Below are 25,834 nucleotides of genomic sequence, written 5' to 3'. Positions count from 1 at the left end.
AAAATGAAAGGCAGTGCCAAGATACTGAAAAGACCATCTTTGCTTTGATTCACAGCTATGCTCAACTCACTGAAGAAACCATGAAGAGAAGGAAAATTGAAATCGTACTATCTGTTCATCATATATTGTATTCTTTCCAGTCTGCAGGTATAACAGCATGGATGAATAGTGACATCTCTGCTTCTGTGGAACAGAAAAACAGACTAATTTTGCCAGTAGGATTGTCTCTTCAGCACTGAGAGTGAATTTCATCGTTAAAAAAAAGGCTTTCCATAGTTTTTATTCTCTTAAAAATTAACATTTTAATGATAAATATTCACTGTTACACTTTGTCATTTTAACAGACACTTTGCCTTTTCATATGTCCTTGGCATCTATTTTAATCATGTGAATAACAAAAGAGTAACAAGATCTTTTTTTCTAAATTACATAAAGTACATTTTCCTCTCTGGTGAAAGAAAAAATGGCTTAATAGGGTATTGTCTCTCTCTGTAATTTTTCTATTATATCTGATTTATTTAGAAGGTACTCTAAATCTGTTAATGAATTCAAAATAAGGCTTTGAACAGAAGAATTACTATTGTTTAAATATTTGAAGTTTTTCAGTGCATTCTGCTTCTGATATTTGGTCTCATCCTCTTTCTTACTGCCCACTTCTATTAATAGCATTTTTTTCAGAACAAATCCTGGGTCCTCTCCCATGTTCACAGCTCTCACAGCTTTAAATGACTCTATCAGTCACATCTGGCCGGCAAAGCCCTTCCAGTTGCTTTCAGCTGAGTTTCCAATTATCTTCTTGTTACTTTAGAATGCAGTGGATCCACAGTATTCTCAACTTCATTACTCCTCACTGCTAACAGGTGTAAAAAGTAATTTTTACCTGTAAGACAAGCACATTAATCCCTAGAGGGTCAAAGTAAGCAGATTGATGGAACAAAAAAAGATTTTTTTTTTTTAAATGATTGTATGGGTGAATGAAAGAGGTAACAAGTATATTTGTTGCCAGTTCATACTTCATCTTGCTACTTCGACAATCTCACCTTGCATTTATTAAGCAATCTCTATTGAGCAGTATTTTTCCTGTCAAAGCAACTTATAAAATTAGTAGACAGAAACAAAGCCATGTAGAAACAAATTAAATGTCTTTTCTTCATTTTATGGGAAAGAATATGTCTGTTTCTGCTTTTCAAGCAACAGAAAATGTTGTTTATTCTGCTCTCAGATTTGTTACTCTCTGCTAAGAAAATCTGAGCATCCTTTACTGGTGCTGATACTGAAATGGAGAAGGATCTGTATTTATTCTAGGCAGCTGAAAAATGTCAGGGTATTAATGTTATCACTACTCTTTGTTGTTGTGAACTAAAGAGACTGTGAACATGATGGGTAATTTTTTTTTTTTCTTGTATACTTTATAACCAAAGCAGAGACATTACAGTAATATACAGAGGACTCAAGGGAGCATATGTGTCTTAATGCAAATAAAAATCAAGTCCAAAATGTATACAGTACATCTACTAGAACAAAATAAAATTATTAAAGTGTATGGCAAGACATTTTTAGTTAACCAAATTCTGGAAACTTGAAATAAGAGGTTAAAAGGTGAATGATAATTTTTGTACCTAGTCCTTGAGAGGGAATCAATCTCACCTTCTCTCTGAAGAGTGTTTTTCAGGTTTCTATAAGAAGGTTAGTATTGTTTTGTTTATAGAAGAAGGTTTGGTTTGTTTTCTGATTTTTTAAGTTTGTCATGCAATGTTATGCTGTCTTACCTAAGATGATGGCTTAAAAACAAGTGGTTACCTTTTTACCTCATTAAAAATAGACAGGTTTGGTTATGTTGGCAAAGACTGAGGGCATTGCAGAGAACCGTGATGGCAGAACATGCAAACCCCTATATTCTAGGCGGTGCTATAAGATCACAGCAAAGTATACAACTTTGGTACAGGGGAGAATGAGAGATTGCTTTTTATTTCTAAACATACCTGACAATGTTTTAAAATTTTCTGTAGAAGCCATGAACATTTTGTCATGAACAAGCGTCTCTGTGGCTGGAAGGCCCCAAGTTTAGCTTGGAAAAGAACTTGTAGGGAAAGCTTGATTCAAGCATTAAAATTTCAGCACATTCTAAAGGCAGAAAAAAAAAGTTTTAACAAAAACAAGAGCTAAATGAGTTACTTTAGTGGTGAAATTACCGCAGGCAGTTCAAAAGCAAGCTCCAGTACTGATCATAATCCGTGTAGGCACCCAATGTACTGTTGATGTGGTCACAAAAGACTTTATCAATATCAGTATATCTACTTCAGTTAAAAAAAAAAAAACCAACAAACAAACAAAAAAAAAACAAAAAACCAACCCAGAGCTGAAAGCCCCAAACCAAGCTCTGTCCTTCTAATTTTTAAGTTTTCCAGGAACAGCAAAACAAGAATGACAAGTTTTAAAGGCAGTCAGATAGCCCCATGACTCAGATTTGTCATAAAACAGAGCCCTTTGAATAAACAGAAGATTCTGATCAATCAACAAAAAGTCCTCACTAAAAGTAATATAATAATATATAACACATTCCAAAAGAATTCAGATTATATAGTACTATAGAATCATAGAATAGTTAGGGTTGGAAAGGACCTTAAGATCATCTAATTCCAGCCCCCTGCCATGGGCAGGGACCCCTCACACTAAATCGCGTCACCCAAGGCTCTGACCAACATGGCCTTGAACACCGCCAGGGATGGAGCATTAACAACTTCCCTGGACAGCCCATTCCAGTGCCTCACCACCCTTACCGTAAACAGCTTCTTCCTTATACCCAATTTAAACTTCCCCTGTTTAAATTTGAACCCGTTACCCCTTGTCCTATCACTACAGTCCCTAATGAAGAGTCCATCCCCAGCATCCCTGTAGCCACCCTTCAGATACTGGAAGCACAGCCTTCTCTTCTCCAGGCTGAACAGCCCCAACTTTCTCAGCCCATCTTCATACAGGAGGTGCTCCAGTCCCCTGATCATCCTTGTAGCCCTCCTCTGGACTTGTTCCAACAGTTTCATGTAGCCCTCCTCTGGACTTGTTCCAACAGTTTCATGTCCTTTTTATGTTGAGGACACCAGAACTGCACACAATACTCCAAGTGAAGTCTCACAAGAGCAGAGTAGAGGAGCAGGATCACCTCCTTCAACCTGCTGGTCTCTTTCCTTTTGATGCAGCCCAGGCTACGGTTGGCTTTCTGGGCTGCGAACACACACTGCTGGCGCATGTTCATGGATGGATGTTCATATGGATGCTGAGATCTTACTTTCAGATTTGTAGCTAGCATAGACAAAATGTGAATGTTTGAGTCAGTGTGAAACCTGCAAAAAAATGCAAGACAGAACCAAGTAAAGAAAAAAAGCCTATTTTTATTGACTATTTATTATGCTACCACATAGCGGTAAGAAAAGAAGAACCCATATGCAGAAAAATCAATGAAGGTAGTAGAAATTAAATGGATGATCAGAAGTGAATATTGCTTACAGGATTTTACAGTGGACCACCAGAAACAGAAGATGAAATCAATTTGTATGTGTCAGAAATTTAGAATGTAGTTCAGACTTACTAGGCAGGTTATTTAGCAGCTGAAGGAGAAGAGGAAAATAGTATTTCTAAGTAGGTAGTAAAGTACTTCTAAATTTTTTAAAATATGGAAATTAAGTGCTATAAAAAGGGACTCAGGTTTTGCAACTGTTTCTTTACCATCAAGATATTAAGCATGACATCTTATGATTGATCTTGGCTATGACTGAGAGGCACAATTATGTAGTTTCCATATCTTTGCTTTATAAAAATAGTGAACATCGGTCCAACTGTTCATGTTCTGCAGTAATTGTTCTTTAAAAGAAGCTAAAAGAAATGACAACTGCATTGAACAGGAAAATAATGAAAGCAAATAAATGTATAATGTCTGCTAAGAAATGAAAATTAGTAATAATATGTAAATTATTTTTATTTCTGTGCTTGTTGGAGAATAGCCCAAAATCAGTGAAGATAATTAAAATACTCCACTGAATTCAGTGGGATTTGAACCCCCTGGATGGAAAACTAGTATCAGTTGGTTAATAGTTGATGCATCTACTGTGCTCATACCCTAAGTCACTGAAAATGAAAAGTCTTTTCTATTTCCAAATAGAAAGGGTGATGGATGACACAGACTTTCCAACAGGAGCTGCAGAATGTTTACAGTGGTCAGTTCCACTCTTGGTAACTGGAATCATGTTTCATGGAATTTGCATTTCTGACTCCTGGATGAGGTTTTCCGAACAGGCCCTTTTTTTTTTGCATGGTAACGAAGTACTCCCAAAAGGTGTTGAAAATGGTGATCAGGACTAATCAGATTTTAGCACACTGTTTGAATTGGTATGCTAGCCACAATTCACAGGTTGCAGTCAGTGCAGGCTGGAGGGATAAGAGGTAATGTTCCTTTTCAGTTATGCACAGCCTGTGAAAGGTGTGACCAGTGAAGTTGTTCCAGCTTGGCATTTGCAGGTCGGGTAGTACGTGATGCAGGGCAGTGTCTCAACCACAAAGAAAGGAATGGTACATCTGCATTCTCTAGAGAAAAAGGCAGGAGGAGGTCAGCATGGACGCTAGGCAAACAGAGATGACAACCAGCTGTGGGAAGTTGGTATTTCCATGGTGTTCCCCACTCCACCTTGTGATATGTATGCCTGCTATGTGGTCATTGCTCAAACGTAATATCCTATCCAACAACATAAAGCTCCTTACTTGAAACCAGGCATGTTTCTTCTTCCAAGCCAAGAAAATTATATATGAGAGAAAGAGGGATATAACAAGAGAATGGAAAACATGGGTGGTAACAAAGAGAAGGGGAAGAACACCCTGAGGGCATGGAGAAAGTGGATATCCAAAGGTGTGGTATCACCACGAGGTTAGAGACCAAATTCTGCTGCTTATCTGTACCCCTGGACCTCCATCATCTAGGGTAACACAGGGAAAAGAGCTGGTCTTGCTTTCCTTCAGAGAGCATCTGTCCCTCTCCCATCCAGATGCTCCCGATTCCTGTGGATTCGGCTCTGTTTCTCTCTGCTTTGAATTGCTGCCTCACTCTTGACATATATGCCAAGTTAAATTATGCACCTAACACCTTAATTGCCTGAGAGTGCTGTACCTAATGAACCATTTCAAAAGGCTGTAAATATTTCTAGCTAGAGCTTGGAAGTCAAGCATCAGTTTCCAAAAGAATTTTCTGCACACAGGATTGGGCTGTAATTGCTGTGCATCACGACTTGCTGCCAGAATGAAAAGTTGTTACAAACAGTGTTATTAAATGCTGTGCAGCTCTAGATTATAAAGATAATTAATTTTGAAAATGTAATGATCCATATGACACCATTCAAATGAATCATATGAGGAATTCCTAATAAAAATGAAATCCCTTTAGATAATTTTTTTTTTTTTTAATATAAAGTCACACATTTTAGTCCCTATGGCTTTAAAATGTTTGGTTAATTCTCTTGGGAAAGACCAGGGTTTAAAAGACCATCAGAGGCTCCTCCATATAACCCGCAAGCACCATAATCCAACACAAAGTTTCCGTCTTCCTCCAACCAGCCTCCTCTCACTGCTGTCTACCAGAAAGAATTGCAAACTTCACTGTGCTGTGAGCACTGCAGCACCTGCGGATTGCAGCTTTAATGCAGTGCTCATTACTGTAGGAGCCAGTATTTTAGTAGTGGTTTCCCATTTTACCCACTTTTAGCTATTTTTCATTGGAGGCAGTAGCTTGAAAATCAGAATAAGGCCATGATCCACTGAAGCACCTATATCTAATTGCAGTCTGGCAAAAAGGGTATCAGCACCTGCATTTTGGATTCAAGACCTTTAAGTGCGGTCATGTTTTGCTGGTATATCCAGAGTCCTGTTGAAAAATACACGTTGGCCAAATTAAAATCATCCTTCAAAAGTTGTCTTTTGCCATCAACTGAATCAAACAGGGGGAAGGGAAGACACATGCAAGTAGGACAGTGGTGGGAGGGATGTGCCATTCAGGATGAGCAGCTGGGCAAAAAGGCAGCTTTCACATCCTTGCCAGCAGGACCAGTGTTGGGGCTGTGAGCACCACTGTTCATGCCTTAACCTCACAAGGTCCGCTGAGAGCACTAGAGGTCATCTGTTTGTTGGGTTTTTTTTTAAGGCGAGAAGGATGTCTCATCTAAAGTAGAGTCTGAATTCAGAGTGTTCTTTGCAGATCCAGGACATCACTCTGACAGCAAAACAAAGCTCCAGTGCTTTCCACAATAGCACTGAGCAGCTCTTATCCTTGACCTACAGCCTGAATTCAGCATACCATCACTTTGCCTGAATATACATCTAATCTTTTAGCTCTTCTGCTTTTTTTCAGGTACTTGGTCTTCTCATTACCATTTTTGAGGACAATAGGGAAAAGCAGTTCTTCACAGCAATAAATATTCCCTTTCTGCAAACCAGCTGCTTTCAACATGTGTTTTTGCAAGGGCTTAGTAAATTAGAGCATGACTATAATCTGCACACAGATACACCAGCTTCACTGAAATACCTGGTTTGTGCAAAGCAACAGATTTCCAGTTCCTGCTGCTGTGGAAAACGGAAACTTGATCCAGACAGTGCACGTTATTTTCTTTCACCTAAGGGGATATGGAGGGTGTTTTCCTTGTGGTAATTACAGCTTTTCAAACCACATACCTGAGGATGAAGCTAAAATAGACATGAGACGAGGCTGGCAGGAGGGGTGCTGGGAATGTCATCATTAGTGGGCTGCCATGGAGAGAAAGCTCCTCTGGTACTGGGGCTAACATGGAGCCTGGTCTGGAGAGCCAGGGAATGGCTGGGTTATGTCTACAGCTGCTCAGCTGCTGTAGACTGTGTCTACAGTCCTGAGCACTAGCAGAGGCACTGGGAAATGAAGGAGGCACTGAGAGACTTGGAGAAGAGGAAGAAGCCAGAGAGGAAGAAAGTCTGATGGTTAGTTTCATCATTCTCTGGACAAAAGAAAAGGCCTTGCTAAGGAGAGCACAATGGCAGTACACAACAAAGTATTTATTATTACACTTAATTAGTGTAATTTTAAGTGCTAGATTCATTACCCCTTTAAGTAGCCTTTCTTATTAACAAGATTCTTCCTCATTTGAAGTGTGATAAAATACAGTTCTGTGTAAATCAACAGACCTGTGCAACTGTAAGCATATGTAAGCATATCAGAAGCAGACATTATGCATTTTTGAATGGAAGAAAATAAACATTAATTAGCACATAAGTATTTTTGTTGAAAATCTCTGTGTGGAAATGATATCACATATTCATAAGCAGCTGAATTGTAAATACCAGCTGATAATGTCTCCTAACCGTTAAATTAAGTATATGCCACCTGAGAAACAGCAGCATTGATTCCACTAACCATATGAAGTAAAAACGCGAGAAAAAATGTCCCATTTTTACGATTTCATTTTTGAGTTCTCTACTGCTGAAAGCGCAGTGGCAGCAGTGAATGGTCTGTGTGATAAACAACTTGAATCACACACAGACTGAGCAGACACAGTGGGAAAAATTCTCACCCCTTTGAAGGCAATGTTAGGCTTGGCACAGCACAGAACAGAGACAGCCTTCAGGAGCACTGTTTTGGCTTTCCCTGGGATGTTGCAAGAGCTTTGCAAGTTACAGTTGGCTAAAGAAAGAGAGTGTTGTGGAAGGACTGAAAAAGCATGAACTACTTTTTCTATTGTAAATTACTGAGAAATATGCACTGATTCCCTGAATCATTCTACTTTCCTGGAAACTGGATGAAAATTCCCTTCACCTGTCTGGAGGCAGATGTCCTTAAAACCCAACCTAAAGGCATACCAGAGGGTGAATGAAATACTTCGAAACACTGTTGCCTCCAGGAAGAGCAAAGCTGTTTTGTGAAACGTGCTTCATGCATGCTTGAAGTTGGAAGTCCAGCTGGGACATGGGTCATCACCCACACTAGATATTTCAACACTCTGAGAGAAGAATACCTAGTAGTCATCACTCCAACTCTCTTCCCTAATACTTCTTACTATAAAATAATGTAAAAGTTCTCTTTATTGTGAGAAGCTGTTTGAGCAACTTTCCGGAAGTTAGAGAAGTTCAGCTCAGGTTGAAGCGCCACTTTCTTCTGCTGCATGGAGAGGAGCTGTAGGACAATGGAGGAGAGTAATTAAGAAAAACATGACAGTAAAGGATTTCAAACACTCTGTGTGTGCCATCAGCGGATAAATGGTTTGCAAACGAAGGAATAATATCTTCAGAAAAAACAGTCCTCATGAAAGTACATTGGTATAATCTGAATGTCTTTTTAATGCGCAACCAGAACTTACAAAAAAGGAAGTCTTGCTAGATACAGGAGGAATTTCTGGCATTTTATGTTACACACACAAAGAAAATATTTTAAAATGTAAGTATGAAAAGGCAATGAATCTCCAGCTGGAACTGCCTGTGTCTGTGGAAGATAAGAGGTCAGGAAAAAGCAGAAAGAACAGTAATTTCTTTAAAATTCTTCTTGTAATCCACTTACAGCATAGCACTTACAGAACACCTTGCAATGGTTAGGCAGACAGCTGTGGCAGCAATATGTGCTACCCTGACCCTAACTATTTCCTCATTTTTCTGTCTCCTTGCAATTCATTTTCTTTACTGTAGCAGTGAATTCTTCAGCTCAGGGGTTGTTCACAGGTGCATGCTAATAGGGACCTCTACTCACTGATGCAATACAAATTAATAAGCTGCAGGACTAGGTAGCATACAAGCATTCAAGTGGATAAATGTGCATGTGAAAGCCTGGGTGGATTTTTGCTTTGTCATCCCTACAGCTCTCCTCCATGGCTCCCACAACTCCAGAGTTCCCCGTGGTGAGGAAAGCTGCAGGACCCACTACCCACCTGACCCTCTGGCATCCATCACGGGGGACATTCATGCCATCAGCTGTACCCTACATCAGAGGGGAGGTATTACTGGGAAAGATTTGTATTGCTTGACATTTTTATTTTGCCTAAAGAAAGGTATTCTGGCCAAGACTTCAAAGCCAGCTCTGTTTCCTGAATTTTGAAAGCAAGATTTCTCAGGAGGATAAATGGTGGGCATTTTAGCTGGGGTCTTTGAAAGATTCATAAGAGGGAATAAATGTTGCTTGTGGTTTGTTTGATAAAGCTTGGGAAGTTTAAGATGCATCTCAAAAGTTGAGAGGAATGCTTAGGGACAGGGATGGGTTTTTCCTTTATTGGTTGTATAAGTCAAAAGAAACAATGAGACATAAAGAAATAATTATGAGACCTGCAAATCAGTGTCAGTAATGGTAACAGACTCTAGGTGTTTAGGTACCTATAAACTTCTTAATACCTCTCAAGAGTAAAATTTCCAGGGATGTGTTTCCCTGTAGTGAAGAATTTTGTTTTCCACACGATGCAACATAAAAATTTGTTATGGTGTGATAAGTAACTTACATAGGTTTTGCAAAGGACAAAAGATAAGAAAGTTTGTCTGTATTGAAAAAAGTCAGAATAACACACAACACACACACACCAAATGCTGTGAAGTCAGGTTTATAAAAAGAGAGCTAATTGCACACAATTTTCATCAAGTGCAGAGAATAATTCAGAGCCAAGCATGCCCAATGCCTTCCTGTTGCTCTGAGGGATCAGCAGCAGCAAAAGGTCCATGCAGCCAGCCTTCGTACTTGCACCACTTCCCACTTTTGTCTCGGGGAAGAAGCCTAAGGGAAAGGTGGGAGAGGCTAAGAAATGTGCTCACAGATTCTCTGTTATTCCCCAAATGAATTGCTTTAGTTAACTTTTAACAAACATTTTGTCAAGGACAACTGAAGTATACATCTGTGATTCTTTATTAGCTTGACAAATTTGTTCATTTTGTGTTCTTCCTGAAGAAAAACTAGTTTTTCAAGTCAGATTTTCACTTTTACAGTCAAGCTGTTAGCAGCAAAAATGTTGGTGGGTTTGCATTTTTTGTTTTTTCTTTTTATTTGAAGCTCCCATTAGGGTGAGCAGCAGGCATGACTCTGCAAGTTAAAAAACCTCCAGAAAGTTTGTTGAGTTTTTATGTCCCAAATCCTGATTTTGTCCAGTTATTCTCCTCCATCACACAATGTGTTTGTATCCTGCACCCGCAGTAATCACCTCCAGAAGAAAGAAAATTCAGTATTTGTTCTCCAGGAAAACTGTTACAGATGTGTGTTACATAGTTTCCTTTTCACTTTTGGTAAATTAAAGCAGTATTTTAAATATCCTGAATATGAATTTTGTTTGCCTCTCTTATTACAAAGCCTGAAGGAAAAGCAGGAGACGGTCTTATTTCCTTAGCAACAGTCAGGTGTGATTTATGCCACTGAGCGTCCCTGCAGCTGTCTCCAAGCAACAAACCAAACTGCAATGCCAACTGTTGTACGCACAGTATACGGAGGGGGCTGAGAGTGCAAATACCTATCCCTGGCATTGAGCAGGAGGGAAGACTGAACAAACATGGGATTATCATAGAAATGGAAATCAATGAAATAATCTAAGCATCTTAGTTCAGCCTGCCAAATGCTCAGCATGCAAAGAATAATCTATTTTAAATCAGTCAGTGCCTAGATGGCAGCTGTAGATGTGTGTTAATACTTTACCAAGGCTTTGCCTTAGCTTATGAAAGTGGTACCACTGTGTCTGATGCTCCTGAGCAGATCTGATGGAAAACAGAGTATTTGTGTAGCAAAAAAAAAAAACATATTTTGAGTAATAATTCACTCTTAAAGTAGTTTCCAAAATTTGCCCAACTTCATTTGCCATTTCAAAGCTGTTTCCTCTTTGAAGTAAAGAAACTTATCTCTATGATAGTATTATGTTGGCAAACATTGTGCTTCTAAATAACAACTGTAAAGCTAGCGAGGCTTGCCAACTGCAGTCATGAAAGATAGCACTGTTTTCCTGAAAAAAAAATATATTGTTTTAGTTAAGGTGAAATTTTCTCTGGACGCTGAGCTTTTGCAAGCATCAGTCTGCCTGCACCGATGTTTTCTAGGTGCTTTTCAGCTATAAGCTGAAAAAAAGCTAGGTGCTTTTTCGGCTACAAAAAATCGAGCAAGTTTGCAGTCCCTCCTGCCAACTTTTTATTCCTACCCCTAGTTTACTCTTACTGTAAATCCATAAAAACTCTGAAATAACTGTGTGGATTCTACTGCTGAAAATTCAGCAATTGTGTACGAATTGCTGGGTGCTGTAATCAGGGGAGACCTGCTAACCAACATGGTGAGGATGGAGCATGGAAATGCTGGGATCTTTCCAGGGGTCACCACCCACTGGTGCTGGAAGCAGTGCTCCAGTGTGTTTCACATCCCTGAGCACACGCTGCCCATGCCAGGCTTGATGAAGAGGCAGAGCAGGCAGAAAGCTCTACCTCTCCCTGGCCTTTCTGCCCTATGAAATGTTTTTTCTTTCAGTGCTTTGCAGCAGAGAAAACATCCCCAGGCCACCTGTGTGTCTTGGGTGCAATGCCAGCACCTACAGCCTGGAAATATAGCCGCTCTGTAATATAGCCACTCTGTAAGCAGAGCGGAAAGACATAACAAAGAACACCAGAGCATCCCTCACTTTAGGAATCAGCTCTGAAATTACAACACGGGTTGTCTGCTGGTCTCCAGAGAGTTGGCTGGCTGGGATCAGGCTTAACACCAGTCATGGTATAACTCAGACTGGCTAATCACAGTTCCTGTCTTGAAAAGGCAGGAATTAATTCAGCATGATCCTTCAAGCTTTCAAATTTTCACTTCTTGGTGTGCTACCTGAGTGGTTGTACTCTGAAACCAATCTGATTAATTTCAGCACGTTAGGTAATAGCTGTCTTGCCTTCTACTTGGAAAAGTTTCTAAACTGATTATGGTTACTTTCACTTACTGCAGAGCATTTCCCCCACTTCACAGAATGGAATCGTAAATGGTTTGGTTTGGAAGTGACCTTAAAGTTCAAACCCCCTGCTCAAAACCCAATCCTGGCCTTGAACACTGCCAGGAATAGGGCAGACACAGCTTCTCTGGACAACCTGTGCCAAGGCCTCACCATCCTCAAAGAACTTCTTCCTCATGTATAATCTAAATCTACTCTTTGTCAGTTAATCTATTCCCCTTGTCCTATCCCTACATGTCCTTGTATAAAGTCCCTCTACAGATTTTCTGTAGCCCCCTTTAGGTATTGGAAGGCTGCTATTAGGTCTTCCCAGATTCTTTGCTTCTCCAGGCTGAACAAGCCCAACTCTCTCAGCCTGTCTCCGTATGAGAGATGCTCCAGCCCCTTGATCATCTTCATGGCCTCCTCTAGACTCATTCCAACAGGCCCACATCCTTCATATGTTGACGGTCCCCAACATACTTCTTAGGACATCCCCCTTTATCTCATATTTTTGTGGAGCTTCTCTAGGAAAGCTCTTACTTCACAATTTTTATAATCTACTAAAATTCTCATCAGCTGACAGCTGTTCCTTAGTTTTGAGAGAGCATAAAACTGTAAGGTATAATGTTGACATTTTTTTACAACATTTTGCCCTGTAATGGTAAATTCTTGCAGTAGCATAAGCTTGCATTTAAGTATTGAGTTAAAAAAGAGTTTGGGATTTCTTATCTGAGCTGCAGATACTCACTCCTGTTGACATTGCTCCTTCAGATCAGGTCTCACTGCAATTTTGAGTATTTAAAAAGAAAATAAAATTGATCTTTGAGATCTAATGCAGTACCAAAATCAAGCTTGTTCTCCTATTGCCCTTTATAACCCAGAATAATCAAACACAGATTTTTACATCAAAAAGCAATTTCTCAGAGGTTCAGGAAATGCTAGCTGCCCCAGTCATTACAAAATAGTTAAACAGAGGCACTCTGCTTTCCCTTGTGAAGTAGAACAAGCTTCTAAAATCAAGGAGCAGATAACTTTTAAAACAAAAGGAAAGGCTGCCTGGGTCCTTCTCATCTGGGCAGCCAAAGGAATTTTAGGTCCTTCTGGAAAAATGAAAAACATGGAATTCTATCATGTATATGTAAATATGCAGATGTAAGTAAGGCTTTTCTGGTATAAAACCATTGCAAAATGAGAAAAAAAACTGTGGAAAATACAAAGCCATTTCAGTTGGTTTAGCGCTCACATGCTTATTCTTTGTATATGTATTTTCACAAATTTTTATATACTTTTAGTATGAAGTTTGAAAGGATCACAATCTGTATTTTATGCTTTGCCTGGATTGCAGGGGTTTTATACTTGAAAGAGCAAAAAAATGGTTCAAGGAACTTTTTTTTTTTTACATGATACCGCTTCCTTATGAGTATTTAGAGGATGAGCTAGAAGTGTCAAAAATTTTATTATCCATCAGCACTCTATCCTTTCTATTAACCATTTTATCTTACGTGTACTTGTTTGCTTCTGGCAAGCTGATTTTAAATGACAAAACTTTATTTCCGTTTGTTAATTAAAATAAACACCCTGTGATTGTTAGAAGGTTTTGCCTTAATCTTTTACCCTTTAGGTTATTCACAAATATCAATTTCGTCAGTATCCTACTGAGGCTGCTCATGGTTTCTCAGGGTATATTTAGTGCTGCACAGAGAAGCAGACAGACTATGGGATAATAAAAGACTGATTTTGACACTGCCTTGCATCAGTCCTAGTAAAACTAATTAAATTCGGAGGCAAACCAGGCTGTTAGTGGGTCTGCATGTTGCAGTTCCCTTAGAGGAGTTGAAGACTGTCTTTTTCATCAATAACTGCAATACCACCCTAGTTCTAGGAGTAAGTGAATGCAAAATAGTAATGACTAAATTCATCATTGGAGAAGCCTGGGAGGAAGATGACTTCAAAGAAACCCAGACACAGCCATGGGTTCTTTATGGAAATGGGGACATGAAGGGCTGGACTGCAGCATCCCAGGATCTGAGTACCAGTCAGTGACTGCAGGTGGGTGGATGCCCACTGCAGAACTGCGTGTTCTATGTATCTCCCCTCTCCTCAAAACTCCTGAAACAAATCTAAGGTCCACCGGGCACCCTCCTGTCCCTAGAAATTCACAAAACAGTGTGTCACAAGGAAAGAGGCCAAGAGAAAAGTACATAGCTATGTCCCCTCTCTTTGTTGAACCAAAAATGTCAGGTGGAATGATAGCAGACTAACACTCTCCCAGAATGACTCGCCACACCTCAGGAAAGAAACAGTGGACAGGCTGTGCTGCTTGACCCATGTCTTGAATTCCACACTTTCTGCTTTTCCTTCCTTTCTTATTGCCATAGAAAAAGATAATCATCTGTGAAATGTCTAAGCTTGACACTTCTGAGATTAATTTTCTGCCCCCTTACACCTCTTCCAGCAACTGTTAAGTGTGTGTCTGGGGGTTTATTAATTTTTATTTGGGTTTGGTGTTTTGTTTTGGTTTCCATTGAACTGTGTTACACATTTGCAAATTTCTCTCAATGACATGTATATTCTCTCTGAACATTTTTCTCCAGCCTATGTGACTTGAAAAAATGCCTAATGGAGTAGTCTTCCTTGCCTCTACTCCACATCATAAACACACACATTGGCCTCAGAAGTACCAATTCCCAATTGACATGCAAAACACATCTGCAAGAAGTTCCTGCATCTTTACTAACTGTATAGAAGAGTCATTTCTCATTCCCTGATGAAGTTTTAACCAATAAAGTAGCACAATGGCTCTATTTAAAATTTCCCTAAACAGCAACAAAATATTATTAATCCCTGCCTCCTCTCTGGTCCCAGATCGCTAACAGCCATCATAAACAGAGCAAACTGGGCTATTTGTCTATGTTTCATCTTATGCAGGAATTTTTTTTTTTTTTTGATTCTTCAATCAGATCTGCAGACTTTCCATCAGCTGCTTCTTTTATTCTCAACCCACACAAGTCAGTATTGTCATCTTTTAAAAGCAAATATTGTACTTCTTGTTTTCATTTAAAAAATAAATCAATAGAGTTTGTAACTGATAACCAGATTATGATTGCTTTTAAGACTCTGGTATCTTTCCCATGAGATAATCTGACAGCACAATAAAATACATCTATTTATTACAAGGAACATTCACATATTCAATGGTCCTGTTTTAAAAGAGACCATAAATGTGATTTAGGATTTTTAAGCAGCCTGGATTACTTTCATTCCTCTTAATTTCTAGCTGCTTTATTTTTATATGTCTTTCCTCCATGAGAAGAGCTTTTAAGAATTATTCAAGATTTTTAAATATATATATATTAAAAAATATATAAAAACATATATATACACACACATTTAGACACCTACACCCCTACCCATATTATAAAGTAAGAAACTTCTTTATGTGCTTCTTTCACAAAAACTAAAAGTGAAAGACTTTGTTCTCTGCAAAACTCATCTGATGTTCCTGTCTGCATTGTCCCTGTTTCCTTTCTACAACCTTCACCCCCAGCCCCAACACACACACTCGACACCTGCCTCAAGAAACTGTTCTGCAGTCCTCCTGAAAGCAGAGGCAAAAGCATTACTACAGTAATCATATCCAATAGTTCCCCAGCGCTGTTTGCCTCTCAGTGTGGGGGTCTTGTATTTTCAGAATCCAGGGAAAATGTTCTTTTCACTCTGGGGCTGGAATTGAAAAGTGTAACATCTGCCTCACACCCTGGTACATAGCGTTATTATGTTTCATGAGCACAATTACTTCCCAGGTGGCTCTGGAGTTACACTTCACAACTAAGAACATGCACTGAAAAAGCAAACCAGAAGATCACTAACAAGGAACGGCAATTGGGGAAAAGGTGGACAAGCTGTGTCTGTGTGCTCATGGGCAGCACTTCACTCTTGGGAATCATAGGCATGAGCCCTCACGAGTGGGAAAAGCAATCCCAAGGGAGAGGCACTCCCTGGGCTGGCAATTTAAACTTTTTATTATTAAGTAAAAGTTACCCTGTTTGGTAATTTGAAATGGTCACATATAATGGTTAAAATCTCAACAAGATGGAGGCAAGTGTTATCAAGTAGGGAGGCAAGATCTCCAGCATCTGTGCCCTGGAGGATATGTATGGAGAAGAAAGGTCTCTGCGGAACAGTAGCAGCTCCATGGTCCATCTTGAGTGAAGGTGCAGAAACTTGTGTGCTGGAGGAGGGCAGGAGCAGCCAGCTTTTCTAAGTGTTTAGGCTGCTCAACAGGGGGGGGAAAGCAGCCAGAACCAGGCTTGAGTGCTATTACCAACACATAAACAAATAAGCAGCAGGTATTTGTGTGTACCTAGTTATGCTGTTTATTTTATGCCAGCATGAAAACATAAATAAGATGAAGCAAATATTACTTGTATTGCCAGATTTAAATCCGTTTAGTATCCTTATTCCAAAAGGCCCCAGTATTGTGGCTGTTGCATTGGAAATCTGGACACAGTATGGAGGAAATAAGCTAAACCACACTTTATTTCTTTATGTTTTTCAATTTGTGAACCTATAGGTGGTATCAGACAAAATAGTCACACACTATCTTCTAATGTAAATGCAATGACAACTTAAGAAGTTTAAACTCCCCTTATTGACACATAAGCAAAGCCTTATATGATGTTAATTTTCAGGTTTTCATTGATCCTGATTTTTGAGAAGATTTTAAATGTTCTGAAATTACTGTCTAAAGCAACCACTGAAATTGCAGTCAGAACCAGGTTAGCAACTGCCTAATGCAAAGGAAAATTCCAAGAAAAAACAGGATGTTACCATCTAACAGCCAGGTATTCCCCAGAGTCCCAGCCTTTACCCCATTTTGGTGCATCCCTCAAATGAGTCTTTCCTGCCCATACCTGAGCATCTCTCAGAGTCCTCCAAAAGCAAACAACCTGTTTGAGCATGTCCTCTTTCCTGGCCAGTAGACTGTGCGGCCAGCATCCACCACCCTTCACCTTCCTCAGGGGGCTCCATCTTTGTGTGACTCTGGGACCCAAACATCACAGGTCTTTGAAGAGAGGCAGATACTGCAGTTGAAAACCAAGTTGGGCTGCTGGTGGCTGCAGTCCCCAAGCAGGGTAGCTGACAGGCTGCAGCCTGCTGTGAAACCAGTCAGGGTATTCTGAGTTTTCATGCTGTTGTGTGTGAAAGCCTAATTTTAATGTCAACTTTTTTCCTAGACTATTTAGAAACCATAACGGTATGAAAACCTGATGTGTGCAAATATATTTTAAAAAAATTTCCTGTATCTCTTTAAAGCACTGTTTGTTCACTGTACATTTCTGCTTGTCTTAAACCTGAGCAGATTCATTTGCTGAGGATTTTTGTTACAGTGTTAAGCCTGAAGTGCATTATTTTTAATGCTTTGATGCTACAACATTGCAATGATGGAGAGACTCAAGTGGTGACCTTGTATCTGTGATTATCTGCTGCCATGGCCACAGGGAGTCTGAGTGGAAGTATTCACTACCTCTTCCACATGGCCTGTGACCTGACAGTTCCTTGAGCTCCCTGGCAGGCATAAACAAGGTGGCTGCATGGTGCTGAGCCATGTGCTTGCCAGGCACAGTGTTTAGTGTTAGCAAAGACACCAAGTGCCAAACTCCTGTTTTCACCTGCTAACCTTCCTGGAAAGACATGGTGCTGTAAATGGATAAAGATAGGAAAAAAATATATGGCAAAAACTCTTGATAAGTTTTCTTTTCTTTTCCTCCCTTACATTTTGTTTTCATGACTGTAGATATTACTACAACACCTAATCAAAATTAGGTCAATCCCATTACAGTGGGAGCACTGTTTTAATGTTAGAAGAGGCCAGAATGCCACCCTTCAGGAAGGAGGAGATTTCCCTGGAATGAGAGACAGCCTTAATGCCAGAGACTGCATGACCCCAGAGTTAAGCCACTTACATCAATTCCCTGTCCAGAAGAGGAGCAGTCAGAGCACACTGTTGTAAAAATTGGTATCTGTATGTATTAAAGCAATCTCAACGCTGCTCCGTGGCCCAAATCACCCTCTTCAGTGTCAAAACTCAGGGGAAAGCAAAGGCAGTATTGCTGCCAGCTTGCCTTCTGCATCGCTGCCTGGGACTGCAAGGACATTGGCCTCATTCAAGGCTAGAGGTACTTTATATCCACAGTTTCTCAGAACTGGTTTAGTCTGAGAAGGATTAGGGTTAGTTCTGCAGTTTTGGTACTACTTCTAGCAATCTTCTATCATTGTAGACTCAGACCTGCAATGGTTTCTAGCAGAGCCATTAACCCAAGACAACTCACATGTGCTGCAGCACAAGCTGTGTGCTTGCTGTGCTGTGGGCTGGGAAATGCAGCTCCCTGAACTGTGTTGTGCAGGTGAAAACGGACATGTGCTCAAGCTCAATTAGCACCTTTATTCCAGCAACTTCCAACACCTGTTTTTCATGCTGCATTGGCTTTTCTGGCTCCTTAGCAACAATAGGTGCATTTCACTGATACTCAGCAAAGGCAAAACTTCACCAGTCTGTTCTGGCTTTAGCATATCTAACATTTCATAATGCTCAAATCACGACTCAAAAGCCGGACCTACACTGTGTTTTGGAGATGAATTGATGTAAAATACCATATCAGCACCACAAAAGATGTCCTCATTCCTGTTGTTGTGCCTTTTAGTCTTGTTCTTTTTTTATTTTCCTAAAGAAAAGTTGATTTCTGTTGTGAAGCTATAATTATATGCAAATTTTCAATTGCTATACTTGTCTTAGCTTCTCTAGTTCTTTCATTAGATATCATAATTCTTCATAAAACCATGATGTATACAGTGTCTTTAGAAGATTAAGTAAGACAATAATTGTGTGAAGTTATATAACCATTTACAATCCAATAGCTGCTTACATAAATGTAAATAGCAAATGCCCTCTCTCTAAGAACTTTGCATTTGTGGTATGTCAAAGCAACACTTAGAAGAAAATTAGAGGTCAGCTAAATTACATGCAGGAGAATTTAAAAGTAGTATTATTTGTTAAATAGCCTTAAATTTGCTGGACACATAATAAAAAATAAGCTTACCAAATCATATTCTACTGTAAAAGGTTATTTATTAAAAAATATAATGAACTGAAGAGATTATTCCTGGTGACTGTGCCCTTCAAGATTTTAGAACAAGTAAATTTCATTTCCAGACCTAATTTTTACTTACAAACTGGAAAACAAGCTTGTTTACTTTTTTGCTCCCAACTGGATTTTCATTTTTGAAGGAAACCATCTTGGGTAGAACTACTTGAGAAAAATAGACTAGTCTCTCATCCAAGATCTCTGTGGATGCAAAACAGGATATTTCAGTCAAAAGTTTGTTCATCATTTCAAATTTTTTTTCTTTTCTGATGCATAGTCAGTGCATAACATTTCAGGATTTTGACATGTTTTAAAATGTTGACAGCATGCACTGCTTGGCATTATTTTTTCTGTGTGGAGCAGAGATGTAAGCATACAATATATGCTGAAGTAGAAGACAGGTAAGCGATTCAAGATTAAGAGATGTCATCTCTCTTTGTTTGTCTCTGAGGCTACAGGGATAGCAAACGAGGATAAGATGATGATAGGCCATTTAGACCTCAACATTTCATGAGATCAGCATCAAAGTTAAACCACAAATATATTCTTTGCTTTTAAATCTGTTTTTCCTTCCTCATGCTGGTGTGCTGATTTTGTAACAGAAAAACCATTACCCCTTCAGTGAGTTTTACAAGAACGTCTGTCTGATATGGTCTTTTCATACCAGTGCAAACGTCCAAACTAGAGAAATGTGCAAAATCAGCTTCTTGGTTCCAGTTAGTAAAAAATTTAACATTACTTAGCTGAAAACATGGAGCTAGATTAAAGGAGTCATGCAAGACAATATGATTAAACCGGAAATGTAAAAGTTAGGACCTCAGAAAGGATTTTTCATCACCTTTATGTGAGCCTGTTCTTTGCTCCATGGGACTGCCCACAGCTTCCTTCTCACCAGGTGAAACCAAGAGCTTGGTTCAGCTCTTCCAGACTTCTCTCTTTCACCAGAGTAAACTAATTCTATCACCACAATGCCATAAGGCAATTTACAGTAGTATAATAGACTTTATCAGCTCAGACTATTGTCCATAAGACACTTTGATCATTAGAACTATTTGAAATAAAAGCTTCATTCCTGTACGCTTGACTTTGTCTAGAATTGGAGGTGAGAGTCTAAGCCATTTGGTAGGAACTGTGGCCAAATCCCTGAGATACCAAATACTCAATTTCCCATTGAAATTAGTGGTTGATTAGGTGCTTTGCCACTGCTGTTGATCAAATCTGGTCCCCATCTGTTCCCCAGCTTCCTTTAAAGATCTTGGTCTTGCCAGTGAAACACCGCACAACACATTTCTGTGTGTGGCATACATACACACAGGTGTATATGAGTGTGCTATCAGGTTAACTATGCAGTGCTGTCCGGGGACTAGTCCCACTCTTTTTCACCATTGCGAACAAGCAATAACCATTCTTTATAATGAACATGAATTTGGGAGGCCCATGCAAAAGTGACTCTTGCAATCCATTATAATTCTGTTCCTTTTTGCATGGTGCTATGTTTCCCAAGATATTCATAGAATCATAGAATACTTAGGGTTGGAAAGCACCTTAAGATCATCTATTCTATTGTATTCTTAAACAAAAAATACCGAACATGCCACTTGTAAATAAAGCAATGTAACTTGATGTGCTGATCAGTTATGTGCTCTTTCTACCACTGCTGCCTGTGCTCTAGCTTTAGCAATGACAGGACTTTAGCTCTCTTGCTGCAAGCAGTTATTATTCTGTTTTTCCCCTTTAGTTTTATCTTAGCCCATTTCACTTCTGCGAGTTACAGCTTCTCCATCTTCAGATTAGTTTTCTTGCTATTAAGTAACTTCCATTTAAGACAGTGAATAGCCCATTGCAGATAACTGTGCATAGCACTCTTATTAGGTTAAGCCCTCTGCTGCAGGAAGACTTAGGTCAGACATTGGCCCTTTTCAGTCCAAATGTCATTTCCAAGAATAATTTCCCCTGGTTGCTTAGCAACTTCTCTTAATCTTTCCTTTCTCTCATTCATATCAATATCCAGTCCCTCAGCCACATCGCTAAGCCAAAGCATGCTGCCTCCGGCTTGCTGTTTACAGTGTCCTGGTAAAATAGTAAGAAACTCATTGGTTTCGTTGTTTTGCTTCTCAGTATAGTTGCTTTTATGGTTGATTTGCCCAAGGAATATATCAGGCATGAGATTTTCAGGCATCAAGGAAAGAGATCAACTGCTGCCTTTCTGCACTGGGGCAGAGGGATGTGAGTCACATCAGTTTTGCAGTCCTTGAGGAACCCCAGACTGGACAGAGGTTGCCTCTTGCTCCATTTGTAAGTAAGCACCTAAGGAAATCTTCACACCAGCATGTAGGGATAAACTTCAAGCTTCTAAAGAGTTCCTGAGCTTTTTATTTTTCTTTCCTTTCACTTTTTCTTTTCTTCAATATCTTTGTCTGAATTTGGCAGAACAGCAGCATGGCTCAGAAGGAAGATGCTCAGAGTTTAGAGGAGTAACAGCATCAGGTGTATGTGATCTTTTTCCATGAAAAAAAAATGCAGGCTGTCATTTAAAATACATAGCACAGTCTTGCATGATCGAAATGTAATTTTGTTTCTGCAGAGTAATTTTGGCCCTTGCTGGTTTATACTCATTTACGCACAATTCTTCCCCTTTCTCTTCTATGCTGGTCAAGACCATGCCTCACAGTTAATGCTGCAATATCACTGCTTACACAATAACCATGGGTCTAAGCTTTTCTCATACACCCAGTTGCAGCTCAGAATTCAATGCAAGTGATATCATATTTACTTAAAAGAAGCAGTTATTCAAGCCCCTCCCTCTGAAGGAAATATTTTCTCTGGATGGTATTTAACAGTCATTGACCAAATATAGGAACTTCCAATATTTCTCATCTCTATGATTGCACTGGTTTATCCACTGGCAAGAACAAAATACTAAGAAGTATCACTATAGTCTCGTATGGTTTGATTTTTAACTCTGCTAGCATCTCTGTGTTTGCTTATGCATAAATAACGAAGATATGCTCTGCAGTTTTGTGGTAACCCCACTGGTACCTTGTGTTTCTCAAGCTGTAGGAAAAAAAAGTGACCTTGTAGTTCTCAGCCATACCACTGAGGAAACTTCAACTAAGGCCTTTATCAGTTTGAAAGTGTCCTTTACAAAACTAGGCAGATACCAGTGTTCGTCCAGAGCAAATGACCCTTTCAATACGCAACTAATTGAAATGTCAAAATAAAGTCACTTAAAGTTCTTGGTGATATTCAGGACTACCCACAAGACTGGACAAAGCCACTATTTTCCTACATACCCCGGTGTCGTCCTCATGTACAGTGCAGACTGGAGACTGCTCTCCAAAGGTGAGAAATAGAAATATTTTTCAATGTGGCTGGGGACAACAGGTGGTTACTGGGTTGTTGGCAAGTCACATGCCAAGAAATCTGTCTGTGAAGAAGTTAAACTCAGCTTAACAGGACATAACCTGCTAGTCATCCTTGTAGCATGAAGCAAGTATCAACAAGAGAAGTTCTTCACCTATATCAAGATTATAAATAACAGTTGTCAATGTCATGATTATACACCATTCCTTTCAGTGGCACAAGAACAAAAGGATAGTTTGTGCTATCTTTTTTGGAGGAGAAAAGCACAAATCCTCACTTTTCTACTTGAACTGCAGTAATCGATAGAATTATGAAGACATCCGGAAAACAGCTACTAATGATGATACACCCTGAAACCAATATCGTATCAAACAAAGCTAGACAGATGTGAGAAAAAAGCTTGTATCCATTTCTTCTGCCCCCAAGAGTAGAAGAGAAAAAGGTAAAAATAATGGAGACACATCATTATTCACATTAGTGGAGAGAAATGGGTTTTCTTTTTTACAGAGTCTTAAACAGAAGAGTTTTTGGAAAGACGAGGTGACCAGTATCTTCTGTGTCACAGCAAGAATTATTGGGAATGGAGGCAAGCACAGCAGTAAAGGAAGTAATGCTTTAAAAAATAGAAGGAATTATGCAAAGGAGACAAATATAACACAGACATTAACTCAGCAAATCATGAACAAATTGACCTAAAATGACAGAAAAAGTGAAAAGAAATATCATCCAAATTGTTAGATCTTGCAGTAAGAAGCAAAAAGAGTTGGAAATTTCTCATTTACAAGATGACATTTAATATAATTGGCATTACAGAAATCTAGTGGGAGGAATTGCATATCTGGAATGTTCAAAACATTGCTTTTAACCAGGTTAAGAGGAATAAAGCAGGTATAACATAGGTAGAAGAATTACAACATATCACAGGCGCCATTGCTCAACTTAGGGGCTTGAAGTCCAGAGTAACAATAACAACAATATTAACTGGACTGGACAGAAACTTGAAAGATGGTTATACCACCTATGAGTTGGTTTGCTTTTCTGGTTTTTAGCTCCTTTTTTCCATATTTGACACATACAAATATCTTGAACACAATAGACCAATTAGAAGATTATATATGTGGACAATAAGACTGGTCTGAGTCAGTTTGCTGTTCTAAAATTTGCATCTTTGACATGGATGCTGCCTGGCATGCTGCTAGTTCGTATCCTTCTCTGTTCATCCCTTCAGACTGCTAACTGCTGTTTCTGTGGGGTCTTTTTAAACTTTCTTTTAATGTTCTTGAATTTTAACATTAAAACATAATTGAACAAAGCTGATTTTCTTCTAAAAGTTTCATTATTTACATTCCCACTTAGTATTCTGTTGAGGTCTAAATGTTTTACCTCCTCCAGTTCTTAAATTCTGTAAGATTCATGGATTAACATCAGTACTGATAAAAAGGAGATAGTTCTTTTCTTGTATGTGAGGAAAGTTTTAGGCAACTTCACCTGAAAGAAAAGATCAGACAAAAGAGAAGGAATAAGAATAAATTAGCTCTTTAAGAAAAGTTTTAGATGGTCAAAAATCTACAGTCAAGGCAGAGAACTTTTTTTGAGCAAAAGTTCCTATTGGATAAATGAGGGCCAGCTAGACAATAGGTATCTAATAAGGAAACAAGGAGGAACAGGTAAAATGAATATGATGTCCAGTTCAGATTGTAATGGGAAGGTGTAATAAGACAAGTTAATGACGTTAGATAAAAATCCATGGCAGGCAGGGCAAAGATCAAAGCAAATTCCTTTTAAGTGTTTTAAGAAAAAAAAGAGGAAAGAAAGAAAGGTGGGCACCCAATTTTTTAACAACTCTTTCTACCTCATTAGTAACAGCTTTTCTATAATCATCTACTGCTTTACATCTGGCAAAAGGCAAGATGAGGTACTAGATGAAGTATTTTCATGACAGTGAAATAATTCCCAGGCCAGCAGTAACCAAAGAAGCACACCAAGCTATTGGTAGGGGACAAACTCTTGAGTCAGAAGGGCCAGATAACTTTTTCACAAGTCATGAAGCAAATTTTCTAAAGAAGAGTCTGGACAGTTGATTTCCTCTATTAAAATAAATTTTAGGAGAAGCAAGAGAAAATACCTGCTGGAAGAGTTGCGACATTGTCCACACTTCAGTAGGAATAAACAGAATGACAGATGGTGGCTTAATTTGATAGCAATCTCAGACAAAATAGTGTGAAATCAAACAATCAATTGTAGGAGATTCAACCCACAGAAAATGAGCGATCCTACATCTGCCATGGCAACGCATTTGCCACTGCTGATCTTCATTCTGCCCAAACATTTATTGATGGTTTTTGCTCTGTAAGCAGGAAGATACAGCAAATCTCAAATGTTAAGGACTTTTTGACCTAATCCCCAGCTTTCTGCCTTTTCTGTGATCCTTGTTAACCTTCTTCCTTTTTCCTGACTCAATGTTCTTTAGTTGTAGCTGGAGAAACATCTTAGTAAGCCTTTGTTGGCTCCTGTTAGGCAGAGTCTATCTAATCTGTCATAGGATTTAATTAATAAAGAATTAGAGGAAGACAATAATCAACATGACTCAATGTGATTTTATGGAAAACAAGCCTTGCCAGACTGTTGATTAAAATTTATTGAGTGGTTGAAGGTGACAAAGTCTTGAATGGTGTTGACATTGTTCTTCACAAAGTCATGATTGAAAAATGAGTGCTCTAAAATATCTTCAAAGCACATGAACTGGCTAATGAGTTGGAATGTTTCTTACAAGATAACAAGGAAAAATGTTGCTTGAAATATGAAAAACCATCATCAGCTATAGTTTCTAGAACTCCAGTGCACAGCAGCTTGCTTATAACCCAAGCAATGAGCTAAAACATGAAACAAACTCAATTATGTAGAAAGTCTGCACATTAGCAGCAGAAGACTGTAAATAAGGGACAATGCATCTGAGAAGTCAGTAGAGAGCAGATATACACAATGGAATCCTCACCAAGATAAATCCCAGAGCAACCACCTGCTCGTAACAGCAGCTGCAAGAATGTTAGTCCACATGGCTTGGTGCTTTCTCCAGCCCCATCATGAAAAGCTCCAAGAACACAGACACTACGCTTCTCTTCACAGTCTGCTTCACCCTGGACTGTTCCCACATGGAAAAAGGTTTCCCTTTATATATGTTGTGGGTTGTTTCTGTTTCATCTTAGACCCTCAGTCTGCTGCCTTGCACTCCTGTGGAGAGCCTGGCTTCATCTTCTTAGGGACCTGTCTGTAGGCAGAAGGCTTCTCTGAGGTGTCCCCAGAGCTTTCCCTTCTTCAGGCAGAAGTAGCCCTGTCTCTAAGGCTGCCCTCCTACCCTTGCAGGGCAGATGCTCCAGCCCCTAAGTGTCCTGACTGCCCTACGCTGGACTC

The 25,834-nt window shown here is 39.3% G+C and overlaps 1 long non-coding RNA gene across 1 annotated transcript; it reads right to left on the bottom strand.

Moving 5' to 3' along the window:
• Positions 1-258: 258 nt before the first annotated feature.
• LOC133277494 (uncharacterized) lies at positions 259-23,904 on the bottom strand. Its single transcript, XR_009746227.1, has 2 exons — positions 23,768-23,904; positions 259-880 (listed from the first exon to the last, which is right to left on the bottom strand). It is a non-coding gene; the product is annotated as an uncharacterized LOC133277494 (long non-coding RNA).
• Between the last annotated feature and the right edge of the window lie 1,930 nt (positions 23,905-25,834).

Source organism: Pezoporus flaviventris, unplaced genomic scaffold (assembly GCF_033815535.1).
Source record: "Pezoporus flaviventris isolate CSIRO_AGI_PZ_B2104156 unplaced genomic scaffold, CSIRO_AGI_Pfla_v1 ptg000057l, whole genome shotgun sequence".
NCBI lineage: Eukaryota > Metazoa > Chordata > Aves > Psittaciformes > Psittacidae > Pezoporus > Pezoporus flaviventris.
Note: the sequence above shows the minus strand (reverse complement) of the source record. Positions and strands in the feature narration are given on the sequence as shown.